Raw genomic sequence first — 13,784 nt, 5'->3', positions numbered from 1 at the left:
CACAGTTCTCCAACATCTCATGTCAGGTATCTTTACTCCAGATATCTTGGGAAATGCGAGCCAGCTATCGGCTACTTTGCCACAACATCTGTCCCTCCCTCGAAGTTGAGCGAAGGGGCAAAGCTGTCCCGAGCACTGCGAGGTGTTGCCGAGGGCGGGACGGCCGCTCCTCCCGACCCGCGCACCCCCGGGCCCGCCGGCCGCGGCCGCAATCGTGCTGGGCCCTTACGCCGTCCCTCTCGGCACTGCGGAGGGGAGTACTGGGGGATTTAAGCCTGACTAAATCATTCGAAGAGATGGAAATACCGGATCCGGCATTTCGAGTATCGTTTGTGTTTGGTCTAAAATGTTAGCGCAGATATTGCAGGTGCCTTTCATTTAAGTAAAATTTTGTTTAAAGTAAAGAAAAAAAAGGCAAAACCAAACCCACCACAATCCCCCGAAAACCAACCAAACGAAAACCAAACCAAACCCTCCAGTTCAGAGCCTACTCCGTTTCCGCAGCTCAATGTACCCACGCATATGTGGCGTGAAGTACCGGCTGGCATTGATGTGCGCTGGGCAGGTCACTTGGGAATGGTGGGCAGAGGTGCTGGAATTTCAACGAATGCCTTAAAATTGCTTTCTGTACCATCCGTCAGCATCCGCTGTTTAATTTCTACTGGGACGGCTGTTCCCAGAAAATAACTTTTAAATATAAATAAGCTTTCAGACCTCATAGGAATTATGATTTGCCGGGGCAGATAATTAAGTGAGCGTGGGTATTGAAACCAGCTCTGGGAGCTGTCGTCTTTGGGAGGGAAGCTGCTGGTCAGGGCAAATCGCTTTAGGGTTTTTTGGTTTGTTTTGGTTTCTTTTCTTTTTTTAACATAAAAATGCGCTTTGTGGAGTATCTCTTCGCATGATCGCAAATAAATATATTTGAGAACTCTGTGATCCCTTCAGAGATATGTCGCCTGTAAGAAAAAAATAGGACGCATGACTGGGTAAGTTATTCGTAATTTATTCGTAATTTATTGCTTTTCCGGAGTTTAATTCAAGCAAAGAACAGAAGTGGTGAGAACATGATACCCCTTTCCCTCATAGCTTTGATCGTCCCAGAAATACATTTTTATGCCTCCCACACAGGATAAAGGTGGCGATGCTTCCCTCATGACGTGGTCTTCTCCTACGGGAGCATCATCTCAAATGCGAAATTATTCAAGGCGGATGATACAGATGTCAGGAAGTTCTGCTGGCATTTCTCTCAGCTTCTCTGAATCCTGAGATTTTGTCAAGGAATTCCTGCTCGTCAGCAGGCTCCTTCCTCAACTAGAGGTGCCCTCGAGTGGGTCGGTCACCTTTCGCCTTAGGCGATCAATTAAAGAGCTGGCAATAGCCGCCAAAAGCTGTGTCCCTGAGCTGGCCTCCGCTACGGTGTCTCCCGCAGGTGCAGAGGCTACCTTGAATAATTTCTGGGGCAATCCCCGTTCCTTAGGGATTCGATTTTCTTAGAGCTGAGGTAGTTAAAAGAAACGGGACACTTGCTCAATTTTTATTTTTTAAAGAAAAAATATTGGGAGCCAAACAGCGCTCAGGAGAGGATGCCATCCGTGGGGCCTCCCACCTCCCTGCAAGCCACCTGTGGCAAATGGGTGACGTTCCCGCTCCCTTCCCGATGCCTGCACCCTCCCCGCAGCTCCCGCCGCCGGCTCCCCTCGCCGCCCCCCCTCCTGCCGGGAATACGGAGGCGGCAGAAAACCGAAGCTCAAGCCCAGCTGGGGCGGGGGAGGAGGTGTTGGCTGGTCCCGGGCTAATGGCTCAACTTCTCTGGTGGCAAGAGCAAACTGCTTCGCAGAGAAACTGTTGTCACACGGGCTGAGGTGTTTGAGGCAGTGAAATGTCCCGGGAATGCCTTCCTCTGGAGGTCGAGGGACAGGCACGAAGAACAGGGAGAGGCATTCCATTTATCCTGGGAAATACAGGAAATGCCTGAACCGAGGGACACTGGCTGCCCTGCCACACAGCCTCACAGTAACCTCTCTGTCCTTTGTGTGAAGAAAGGCTTTGTGCAAAGATCAAAAGGGACAGAAGAAAGCACTAATTAAACTTTCAGCCCTGTATTCCACTTGGAGAGGGCCCTATGACTTGCAGTTCACTCTCTGGGAAAATACACGCACCCATCCTCATTGCAGTACTCCTTTACCTCCTCTTGATATTTTTCTTTCCTCTGATTCCTTTCATCTTCTGGGGTTTTGTGTTTCTGGCTTGTCCCTGCATTCCTTCCAGACCTACAATGCTTTCGTTTACACTTTCTTCCCTAAGGCTCCTTAATTCATCCTTCAAACTCTTTGGCATTGACTTGTGCGTGTCACCTTCAATTTTACGTTTAAGAGGTACTGAGCTGTGCTTGAATTTTCTGAGCATCAAGGAGTTACCAGGAACGCTGGTATGAGACAGGCAAACTGATGCCAGGCTGGTGGAACATACAGACATGCCTGGCCCTGGGCAGCCAGCTGTAGCAAGGCTGTTTGATGCCTTAGGAGAGACAGGTAATTTGAAGGGACCTTAGAGGGGTATGAGGCAAATGTTCCATTGCCTGTGGGCACAGCCCTTGTCCTGACACCGCTGGGCTCAATTTGTTTATCCACACCATCATCTTAGTTAGGCTCCTTATGAAGCATTAATTTTTGTTTCATTTCCAAATTACTGGATTGATAGTAAACAAAACAGAAACATATCCACGTAGGAAAAACACACTGAATAAATAAAAATATTGAAACCAGAGGAAGGAAACAAATGATTGGTGCAAGCACCTACAGCAAATTGTGTAACACCCAATTTTCTTATACTCTCTGTGCTGAGTGGCTACAGCCTTGTCACAGTGTGTGGCAGGGGAAATGCTTGTTTATGTACATGTACATGCATGCATACATATACACAGCATTAAGCAGCACCAGAGAGCGGGCTGCAACATTGGAGCTCTGCCACTGTTCCTGTCCCACTGTTGAAATGCTCCTTGGCAGCCCTTTGGCCCTGATCACCTGCCAGGCTCCCAGCCAGAGCTCAGCACAGGGTTTACTCCATCCTGGGATCTACGTTGCCTCCTTCCTTTGGAGGCAGAGAGTGCTCACAGACACGGACATGCACCAGATCACAGCAGCTGGCCAATGCCCATGGGGGCACCTTGGCAGGGGCTACAGAGGCAGCAGGCCTCTGTAGCCTGGCATTGCATAGCCTGGATTCTCTCTAGGAAGGCTCTTCTGGAGCAGGTTCTTCACCACAGCTGGAAGCAGCACAGAACCACCCTCCAATGCACTAGCCTAATAGCCCAAGCACTAAGGAAGACAAGTAGCTGCACGCAGGTCTCCACTTTTAAGAGTTCAAGCATGACTGCTAGCAAACAGTCCCTGATGTGCAGCAGACCCTTGTCTACCTGCTATTTATACCTTTTAGATTAGCCATTTATTTTATACAGTAACTGCAGAGCTCTGTGAAGAGGGACTGTGAGTCTGTCTCCTCTCCTCTCAGTGCTTTCCCCACAAAGGGACAGAAGACCACCCAGCTCTCACCCGTGGTCAGTACTGATCTTGCCTCTGCCCTGTCTTATTGTGTGCTCTCCAGTGAGAGAGGCTGGTTCTTATGATGACATCTAAAGAGATTTTCAAGATAAAATTTTAAGTATGTTTGTTAATGTGGATTTTATTTATTATTATATTTATTTATATTATATATTTATTATTTTATGTCTTATATGTTTAACTCACATGAGGATAAAAATGAAGCCTGGGTATAAAATAACATAGATAAGGGCAAACAGATTAAATTTGCTCCACATATAAATTTAAAAAGCACATGTAAAAAAAGCACTGATTATTTCAGAATAATGACTCTGGATTCATCCTTGGCTGCTTAGCTTGGGATATCAAGACCTTTGTTGGCCCAGAGGTGTATTTTTATTAACACTTCGAAAACTTTTTTCTGTGTGAAGACATTGAGGACTTTTAAATAATTAATAAGGACAAGGATGGGGCCCCACTTCATCTGCTGCCCATTCACTCTTCTGTTTCACTTGGGGCAGCAATGACATTGTGTGCAGGAGTTAGCTGCCAGTCAGAACATCTGTTTTGTACTCTGAGAACTGGGGATGCTGATCTTTGGGATGATACCCAGTGCATGCTTTCTGGAAACAGAATTTCAAATCCTGTTTCTGTAGCCGGCATCCATAGTCTGAGAGTTCATCCACCTACTGAGTCAAGAGGCCGGAGGTATTGCTTCCTGTTTCAGGAGCACATATTTCTTAGAGAAATATATTGCTTTGTGTAAGCAAGGTGCATTTTTTTGCTTCATATAAACATTATGTTAATCCTGAATGGGAAGTGCCCCACCAGAGCCTGCCTGTAGTCATATGGCTGTTGTTGAACGTGTGGCTTCTGTTATTCCTGGCTCTGGAGCTGGTGAACATGCTGTTCCTTCCACTTCCTTTGGTAATGGTCATCTGCACATTTTGAGGGTAATCCAGGGCACCATACACACACCCCGCAGCCATTCTTAAAAACAGGAATTCTTTGTCTTTTCTTCATGCACACGTACATTTGCACATATTTTTTGCGAGTCTTCATAAACAGAAAAGACATTTTCTGATTAACTTTATAAAGTGAAGATATTATGAATTCAGTTTATCCACTTTAACCCCTTATAATTGGAGTAAGGTGGGACAAACAATATCTGTGAGTTAAAATTTGAAGTGGTACCTTTTCTCTTGATTGCTGTGATACATACAGGAAAAAGAGATAAATGAGAAATATTCGTAAATGTGCATGGCATGCCAAGAGCCTCTGTAATGTGCTTTTATTGCTAGTCCAGAAAAGTACATGTTGCCAAAACTAGCCAGTACCTGGCCATTTTGACAAGCAGAAATATGTCACTGATGGATTGCCCAAAATCAGAATCATGCAAATCCATTTGTAACTCTTTTATATTTTGCTGGGATTTTGAATATCATAAACTAATGAAAGTCAAACTTAGCTATAGTATATTAATTGAAAGAGAAAACCCCTGGTTTTGCTGAGTAATTTAATCATCTATACAGATAGCTGAAAAGAGCTCCTTTTTAATTTCTAGAAAGAACAGACATACCTCTTATTATAAACTTTTGTTTAGAATATTTTTCAGAAGAATTCTAATAACAACTAAGAAAACAGATCTATGATATTCATCTATTTATGTACCATTTGTATCTTTATTTAATACTGAGATTCTGATAACCCTCAGAGATTTCAGAAATAATTGTGTTTCTGTCATGTTCAGTGCAATATAGTCTTATAGAAGAATAATAGTTGATCCAGGGAACCTTGAAGTAGTCTCCAGCAATTAAATGTCTCTTTTTTAAAATCAAGGGCACTATCATCTATCACATATAGGGATGAAGTTTCAGTTCAGATTTCACTTCAGCATTTATCGTAAACACTTATGTAAGTTTTAAAATATTTTATACATATATATGTTTCTATTTTGTTGATTTTAAAAAAAATTCTAACACTTTATGTTGTTAAATCACTAGTTTTTACACCTGGAGTTTGATTTATACTCCGGAATTTAAACTCAAGATTTATACTCCAGAATTCAGCTCCTTTGGCATCTCAGCTAGAATTTGTATCTCTGGTACACTTGGCTTTTGCCTTTTTTTTATAGTTGAATTACTACCCATCTCCAGCAATAGATGGAGCTGTGAGTATTTTTCTCCCTATTAGTCCTTCATTGTTCTTTTTTCCCTCCTTCAGTAGTTATTTAAATACCTTTTCTTACAATGGGAATTATTTACCACAACACTAATTTACCTCAACTCCAGGTTATGTGCTGCTAAGAACACAACTTCTCCAGTAACTTTCATCTAGGGTATGGAAAGGGTGGGCAAAGTGCAGAGCTGAAAGTAAATTGCTTACATTTTTCTTTCTCTGAAGGTGATGGTGTCACCTTTTGTTCTTCCTGCAGAAGGAAAGAGCTGTGGACAGTTTGTGGCATCAGAGAGTGATGGCTGAGGATGTCTGGGTTTGTCTGGTGGCTGGTTTTGCGTAGGTGTGAAGGGTGCTTGGTGATTCCTCTAGAATTAGACAAAAGCAAGACTTCACCATGTGCAAATTCTTTGCAAAAAAAAAGGATAATTTAAAACTAGAATTATTTGGAAACCCATCCTTAGATGGGTTCATCACTCGTCTCTGCTTGGGCAGATAATTGGAGGGCAGCCATGGATAAGAGGGCAAAGATGCCACCTACACAGAGATGTGTAAAGCGATGGTTTCCTTGCAGTGTAATGGTCTCTGGATAGCTGTGTGCAGCCACAGACCATGTCTGTTGGTGAATTGCATCGTTACCTTTGGTGGTGAAGCTCAGCTTTTCAGAGGAATGTTCAATACTAAGGGTAGATGGTTTTAAGGTCCTCTAAGGATGCATTGAAGGCTTTTTAGATTTTATGCTCTGTGAGCTTGTAAGTTTGGCCTTTTGTGAGGCTGTTTTTTGAGCTGTTTCAGTGTATGCATTGGTATGGGGAGAGATAGGCCTGGTTTCTTTTGAAAGAACACATGTTTGAGAGGAGAAAGCAAACACTATATTGGCATCTAGCTCTGCCAGTTCCAGTCAGTCCAGAGATGGTTTATTCTACAAAGAGTATTCAGCACAGTGTTGGAGAGAATAATAAATTTCTTTAAGACTTGTTTAAGTGAATGGTAGTTTTGAACTACTAGAGATTTCTAGATTAGTTCCTTTGGGTTTTATTGATTTTTATTTCTGTCTTTTAACACTGTATTATATCTTCGTAAATGAGTCTTAAAAATTTATTCAGATAATGAAATCAAAGAGAGGAAATACTTTCCCCTCCAAAACAGCAGAAACTAAAAGATAGAAAAAAACAGTGCTTCTTTTATTTCAAAAAGTCATGCTGAATGATGAATACAGATATTCACTTTGGTGCAAAACTTTTTTTTTTCCCTGTCAACTATTGCCAGTTTGAAAGTGACATAAAATATTTTGAAATAAGAAGCTGCAGTGCAGAAATTAGTGGCCATTCATTTTTTCTCATGGAGAGAATTTTAAAAACAGGTGTTGCTGTAACACTTTGCAGTAGAAATTCAAGATACATTATTCACATATAGATAGTGTATTTTTGTAGGACTAGGATCTCTCTTAACTTGTAAATTCAGAACTGCTTGAAAAATATTAGGAGTAACATGGGTTATGATAGAATTGCTGGAACTGGTTAGGATGATAGTGTTTACTTTTATGTCTCTGAGACTCATGCCCTGTAAAGGATTTAAAGGCCTTAAACTCATACTCTTTTTCTCAGATTTGTTTTAATTCCTTCTGGTTTTATTGATATTTATTTCCTTTCTTTTGACACTGCTGTCTATGTTGGCTCTTAAAATCTTACTCAGATCATGATATCAAAAGAGAGGAAGTATGTTCTTGTATCTTTCAGCTTGGCAGGGGGATTGGTTAATTCTTAAAATGAGAGTGTGGCATAGGATTCGAAGTTCTTATTTTGTTACCTCAAGTATCATCAACATTCACCATCTCTGAATTGCATATTTATTTGTATATACAATGACTTTTGCCACTGTGACGTAAGTAGTTTCTTTTTGTAGTAACAATTGTGACACAATATGATTATTGTTAGAAAAGTAAATAATAGGGGTTTTTATTTATGTCTGAACAAAAAATTAAAGCATTTTATTTCATTTTGATCACAAATTAATTATTTTGTTGGGTTTTTTTCACATCAGGGTTTCAATTAAAAAAATAAATGGAATTTTGGATTGCAAATGTGAGCAATTTTGTATTTAAAGCATCAATAACCCCCCTGCTTTTCTGAAATGAAATGTCTGATTTTGACATATTCTAAATGTTACTATTAGTTAAAGATAGAAAATTAGAGGTTTTTCACCAGATTCAAACTTACTTTGAGAAGAATCTCTCTGCAGTTTTTTTTTTGAATAATTCACTATTCATGAAAAAATAAAGTTTCTCAGTTGTTTTTTGCAGTTTTATGCCTTTGTTTGTGTCTGCGAAATAAGTTCTGTTAGAAATATTTACATATATCACTTGATAGACTAGGTTATTCTAACTCACAAAGTAAAACAGACATGCTGAACTTTTAAACTCAGTGTGTGTGAAGCAGTCAGTATCTGTTGAGATGGAAAAATAAAGTAATTAAGGAAAATTTTGTTTTTTAAAACTGTGGAGAACTAATCAACAGGAACATAAAAATTATCAGAAGTTTTATTTATGTCTTAAGGGTCTCATAGCCATGAAGGTAAAAGGGGAAAAAAGATGTGATAGACAAGAAAAATCAACGAAATATAACAGGCACAGGGATAAATCAGTAGATGGAAAGAGCCAGTCACTGCTGAAGACTAAAGGTTCCCCAGTGGGTGCCCCTTCATTTTTCCTTTCCTAGCCATGCAAGGGGTGGACATTCACTGGCATAGCTGTACACCCTGCAGAGGGTTGTCCATCCCCAGACACCAACATCCCTCCTAACCTGCAGCTCAGGCTGCCGGGAGGGTTGGGACTTCAGTGAGTGTGCTCAATCTGACAGGGAGGGTACCCCTACGCCTGCATTGGAGAAACCAAACTTTGCTTCTCCACTGGAAAGTGGGTCTGGGAATATTTGAGTAAGGTTGGGTCCTTATTTAGCAGGGAAATTAAAGGTTGGTACAAAGAGGTTAATCCACAGTTATCACTTTTAGTACTCAAGTGTCCACAAAGCCAAGTACTTTTTGTTTTTCAGCTGCCAGCAGCAGATGTGGCAGTCTCACATTTTTTTCTCCCTGTGGATTTGGCTCTCCAGGATACATGCTTTTATTAGTAGCATTTCATCTCTCTGTAATGAGGTAACCACACTGCAGCTTTGTCAAATTCCTTCCCTAGAATGGTACTTCATGTTCAGATTTTTTGTTTCTGTCACACAGTGTCACAGAAAGAGCAGTTACAGTCCTCAGAAGTTGATTTATTGCAAGTACTTCTTGCTGGGAAAGATTATTTTTATTCGTATACATATTTTTAACTTTTACAGGAGACAATTACATTCTCAATTTTTTTTTTGTGTGTGTTTGTACTGCAGCCATTTAATTAACATTAATTAGGTACATTAAAATTAAGAATGTCTTCAGGAAATGATGCTAAAGAAATTCTTAAATATACTTTATAAATGTTTCTGATCCAAATACAGACAATTTCTTAAAAGGACATTAGTAGGAGGTCCATTCTTCAGTTTTATAAATATTTCTGTGCCTCACTAAGGCCCACAAGGCCTGGGATAAGGCCAATGTAGACCAAAAACAAGCTGGTTGTTACATCTGCATGACTTAAGGCCAATATAAATGCATCTATGAAATGCATGTGTATGAAAAATCTAGGGAAAACAGTTTGAAGAAGACCACCAACAAATAGATCACAGATGAACATTTCTTTCATGTGCCTGAAAGAGAATCATTGCAGAGGTGGTTAGACAGTGTTATTTGTAGATTGTAACTTACCACAGAGCAGGAGAGAAAATCATGTTTTCCAGCTATGTCCAATTTGAGAGATGTAAAAAATAACATATTATGCCACATTGGAGAGAAATATATCCATTTCTTTTAAAGAAGTTTTTGTAAGTGAAGTTGTTAGAATGCAAGAAATCCATATCTAAATTTATGATGTTACTTTACAGTATGTCTCTGAAGAAATATTTCATCATTTAGCAAATGCTATAAACATTTGCTAAGCTGAATTGATTCAATAAGTGCAAGTTACCATTATGAATGCTGTACTTCATCAGAAGATTTTAATAATGCTTGAAATATAACCCAAAAATAAGAAAACACCAGCTCTATCTGCTAGGTAGAAAATGAAAGTGTGGTTGGTAAAAGACCCAGGGGTTGTACTCCATTGTCATGTTCACATGAGTCATTCTTAAGTATATGACAGTGATCACTATTCTGCTTCAGTGAGAGCTGCAAATTTGTACTGTTTATTAGGATTAATTCTGTACTTCTACTTTCAAAGGGAAATGTCACACTAATGCCAGCATTTATTGGTATCCAGAAAAATTTAGAGACAATGAGTCTTTGCTCTTTCAAAATCAAACACTCCATGAAGCAATTCTTTCCCTAGAAAAGGATTTGATCTCAATGTCGCATCTGGCACATGCAAAGGCATATCTAACTCTTTTGGGTTTTTTCTTTGCTTCCAAGAGAAAAAAGCCCAAATGCAAAAAACCCAAACAAACAACTTCCCCTCACAACCCCAGCTACAAAAAATATATTGTGCCGCAGCTGCCCCTCCCTTCCCAAGTTTCCCTGTTCTGTCCTTTGTTGTAGGAGATAATGCTTTCTTTTCATTGTGAATAATTATTAGATACTTATTTTGTACATTTTTTATAATTAAAACCTGTTAGTTTATTCAAAAATCTCTGCAATATTAATGATATTTAAGTTTTTAATTTTTAACTACAATTCAACTGTCAGTAAAAATTCAAAATCCAAACTGTATAATTTCATGGGGATATATGTGGTACTAAATGAGCTAAGTTAATTTTCTCATTAGGAGATAAGTGATAAGACACTATTTTCAGGTTTTTAAAGAAAATAGAATATCGAGTGTATTTCATAGTATTAATTTTGTCAGATGCTTCAAATACAAGATTACCCCCTAATGACATCAAGCCATGTTAAATGGGATGCACATGCATGCCATTGACAGGTACAAACTGTCATGGGAATGTTGGATACTATTCTCTGGGAAATATTCACTATTGCCTTATCTTGTACTGCAAGCTCTCATCTGATAATTTAGAAGTTAATCGCCTTTGGCTTTCTCTGTAAGTACTAAAGAAGTAGGAAGAGTAACGTCATTAAGATGTGCTTCACTGAAAACAGAGGGAACCAAGGGAGCCCAGCTTTCTTTTAACTTGGGAACTCCTCACTAGTGTGGCTGATATCTGACAGAGAGATGTATAGTATGAATGATATGACATTCAATAAGGCAAAGTGCTGCACCCTGGACTTGGATCACAGCAACCCCCTGCAGTGCTACAGCCTTGGGGCAGAGTGGCTGGAAAGCTGCCCAGTGGAAAAGGACCTGAGGATGCTGGTCGACAGCTAGCCAAACCAAGAACCAGCACTGTGTCCAGGTGGCCAAGAAGCCAATGGCATCCTGATCTGTATCAGAAATAGGGTGGGCAACAGGACTAGGGAAGTGATCAGCTCCCTGTACTTGGCACTATGAGGCCACACCTCAAGTACAGTGTCCAGTTCTGGGCCCCTAACTATGAGAAGGACATTGAGGTTCTGAGAAGGGCGATGAAGTTGATGAAGGGTCTAGAGAGTAAGTCATATGAGGAGTGGCTGAGGGAGCTGGGATTGTTTAGCTTGGAGAAGAGAAGGCTCATGGGAAACCTTATTGCTCTCTACAACTACCTGAAAGGAGGTTGTAGCAAGGACAAGAAGAAATGGCCTCAAGCTGCACCAGGGGAGTTTCAGGCTGGACATCAGGAAGAATTTCTTCACTGAAAGAGTGGTTGGGCATTGGAATGGGTTGCCCAGGGAAGTCACCATCCCTGGAAGTGATGAAATGACAGGACATGGCACTTAGTGTTATGCTTTAGTTGACAAGGTGGTGTTTGGTCCAAGGTTGGATTTAATGACCTTGAACATCTTTTCCAACCCTAATGATTCTATGATTCTATTCTGTGATTCTGTGATTTAGGAGATGATAGTCCTCTCTTCCATAAGTAAGTACCTTTACTGGTCTTCTGCCTGGGATCCCATTTGCTGTTTCCTGCCAGGGATTCTGGACACTCATGAATATCCTGTCTCCACAACTGGTAGGAAGTAAAGCATGGATTTCCATTGTGTGTAAAACTGGATTCAACATACCACTATGAATGAGAGTTATGGAAAAGACTATTAAATGTGTGAGATGATTTTGCATTGGAAGTTGAAATCAGGGTGGTGGTATAGTGCCAGCCAGATGACAGTTTTCATATGCCAGGAGTAGATCGGGTATTAGTGGGTAGAGGAGCAGTTAGGAAAATTAGAGGTGAATCTACAGGTCTTATACATGTAGCAGCAGATTGGAGGAAGTAGTCTGTACATGTCAGTGTATATACATGGATTGGCTTTTTTGTGGGTTTGTTTAAGAACCTGATATTTGTACTTATAAATTATAAATATATATATCTACACATAATATAGACATATATAGTGTGGAACCTACAAGGGTAAATATGATGGGTTAGCAGAAGGGTTTAGCATGTTAAAGATAACAGAAAATAACAGGCACTGAAAATATTACCACCAAAAATTTTAGGGGCAATTTCAAAGGTTTGATGAGGTGTATAGCTACAAACTGCTGCTGCAACCATGGGTTGCAGATGTAGTTTTTTACGTCTGATATTGCTGTGGCAACAAGATGTCACCTGGAGTTCAGAAAAAGAAGCAGCAAATTATTGAAAATGAGGGTGAGATCAAGTGAGGAAAACACAGAAACGGGAAGAGACAGAGAATGAGGTGTTGAAAAAAAATGACAAGTGGGATACATAAGGAGAGAAAAGGCAGGAAAAAGAGAACTGACTGGATAGGTGGTATTTGTTGTTCCTTTTCCCTGCTTACCATTTGAAACATTGCTCTTATTGTACTCTCTTCAAATACTTTGAGGCTTTTGTCCAACTAGGAGTTACAAGAACGAGTAGGCAGACATCGTGAATATTTATTGACTTAACTGGAGCATAATATTTATAACAAGGGAAAAGACTTTTAGCTACATGGCAAAGAAACAGGATTAAATAAAACCCCAAATCCTCTTTGGCTGCAATATCAATCCCAGATCAGTCTCAGAGAGCAAGAATTGCAAAATGATTAAAAATAATCTGAAGTTAAAGACTAAAATAGCTAGTATTGATGTCCTATATAGGTACAGAATCACTAATTGAATCAATGGGGAAAAAGCTTGTTTATGCAGCCAGTCCTTCAAACAAGCAGCCAGGGGCAAAATGACTATTGAAAAATGCATGGTAGTGCTGAGAGAAAAGTAATTTTGAGGATGTGGGTTTTTCCCTCGCTGCTGCTCTCTGAGCTAGGAAACTTCTTCTTTATTAAAAAAAATCCTCATAGCAGCTACTTCCCAGAAGCCTGGAGAAGGGAGCTGCTTCTGAGAAAGAGGAGTAGGAGTCATCAATCAACAAATAAAAGAGAAAGCTTCTTAGGAGAAGTTTTATCTTCCTTCTTCTAGTGTTTATTCAGTGCTCATTGTGCAAATGCATGGACACCTCTTCTGCCTCTGTGCATGGGAAAGCACTAACAAGTCCCAAGTACTGCTCTACTCTCCCGTTTTTTCAGAGCTGTGCCCTACTTCATTCGTGATTGAAAGTGTCTTATTTTTATCGTTGTGCATATATTTTTACTTTTATCTGAAAGGTACTACTATTCCTCTCTGTGACACCGTCATTAGAAAAGTGGTCTAGAAGGTGCTGAAATTAAGTGCTTCTGCTGTGGATAACAGCCATGCAATTTATTAGCAGAGATTTCTCTTGTGAATATCTCTGATGTGCCATGACTCAGTTTTGATGGAGTCCTTTAGAAGAGGGAGTTAATTAAGCTGAGAGGAAAAAGAAAGTGAGGAAATAGTTATTTAATACTGCAAGAGATCTCTCTGTGCATATTTAGCTACAGGGACAGAAAAAGAAAGGAAAAGTATTCTAACGATTTTTAAGCATTTTCGAACTTCATTGTTCTCTTATGGCTATGACAGAAAGACCAGTATTCTTT

The sequence above is a fragment of the Pseudopipra pipra genome, chromosome 6 (assembly GCF_036250125.1).
Source record: "Pseudopipra pipra isolate bDixPip1 chromosome 6, bDixPip1.hap1, whole genome shotgun sequence".
NCBI classification, from domain to species: Eukaryota; Metazoa; Chordata; class Aves; order Passeriformes; family Pipridae; genus Pseudopipra; species Pseudopipra pipra.
This window is presented reverse-complemented; position numbering follows the sequence as displayed.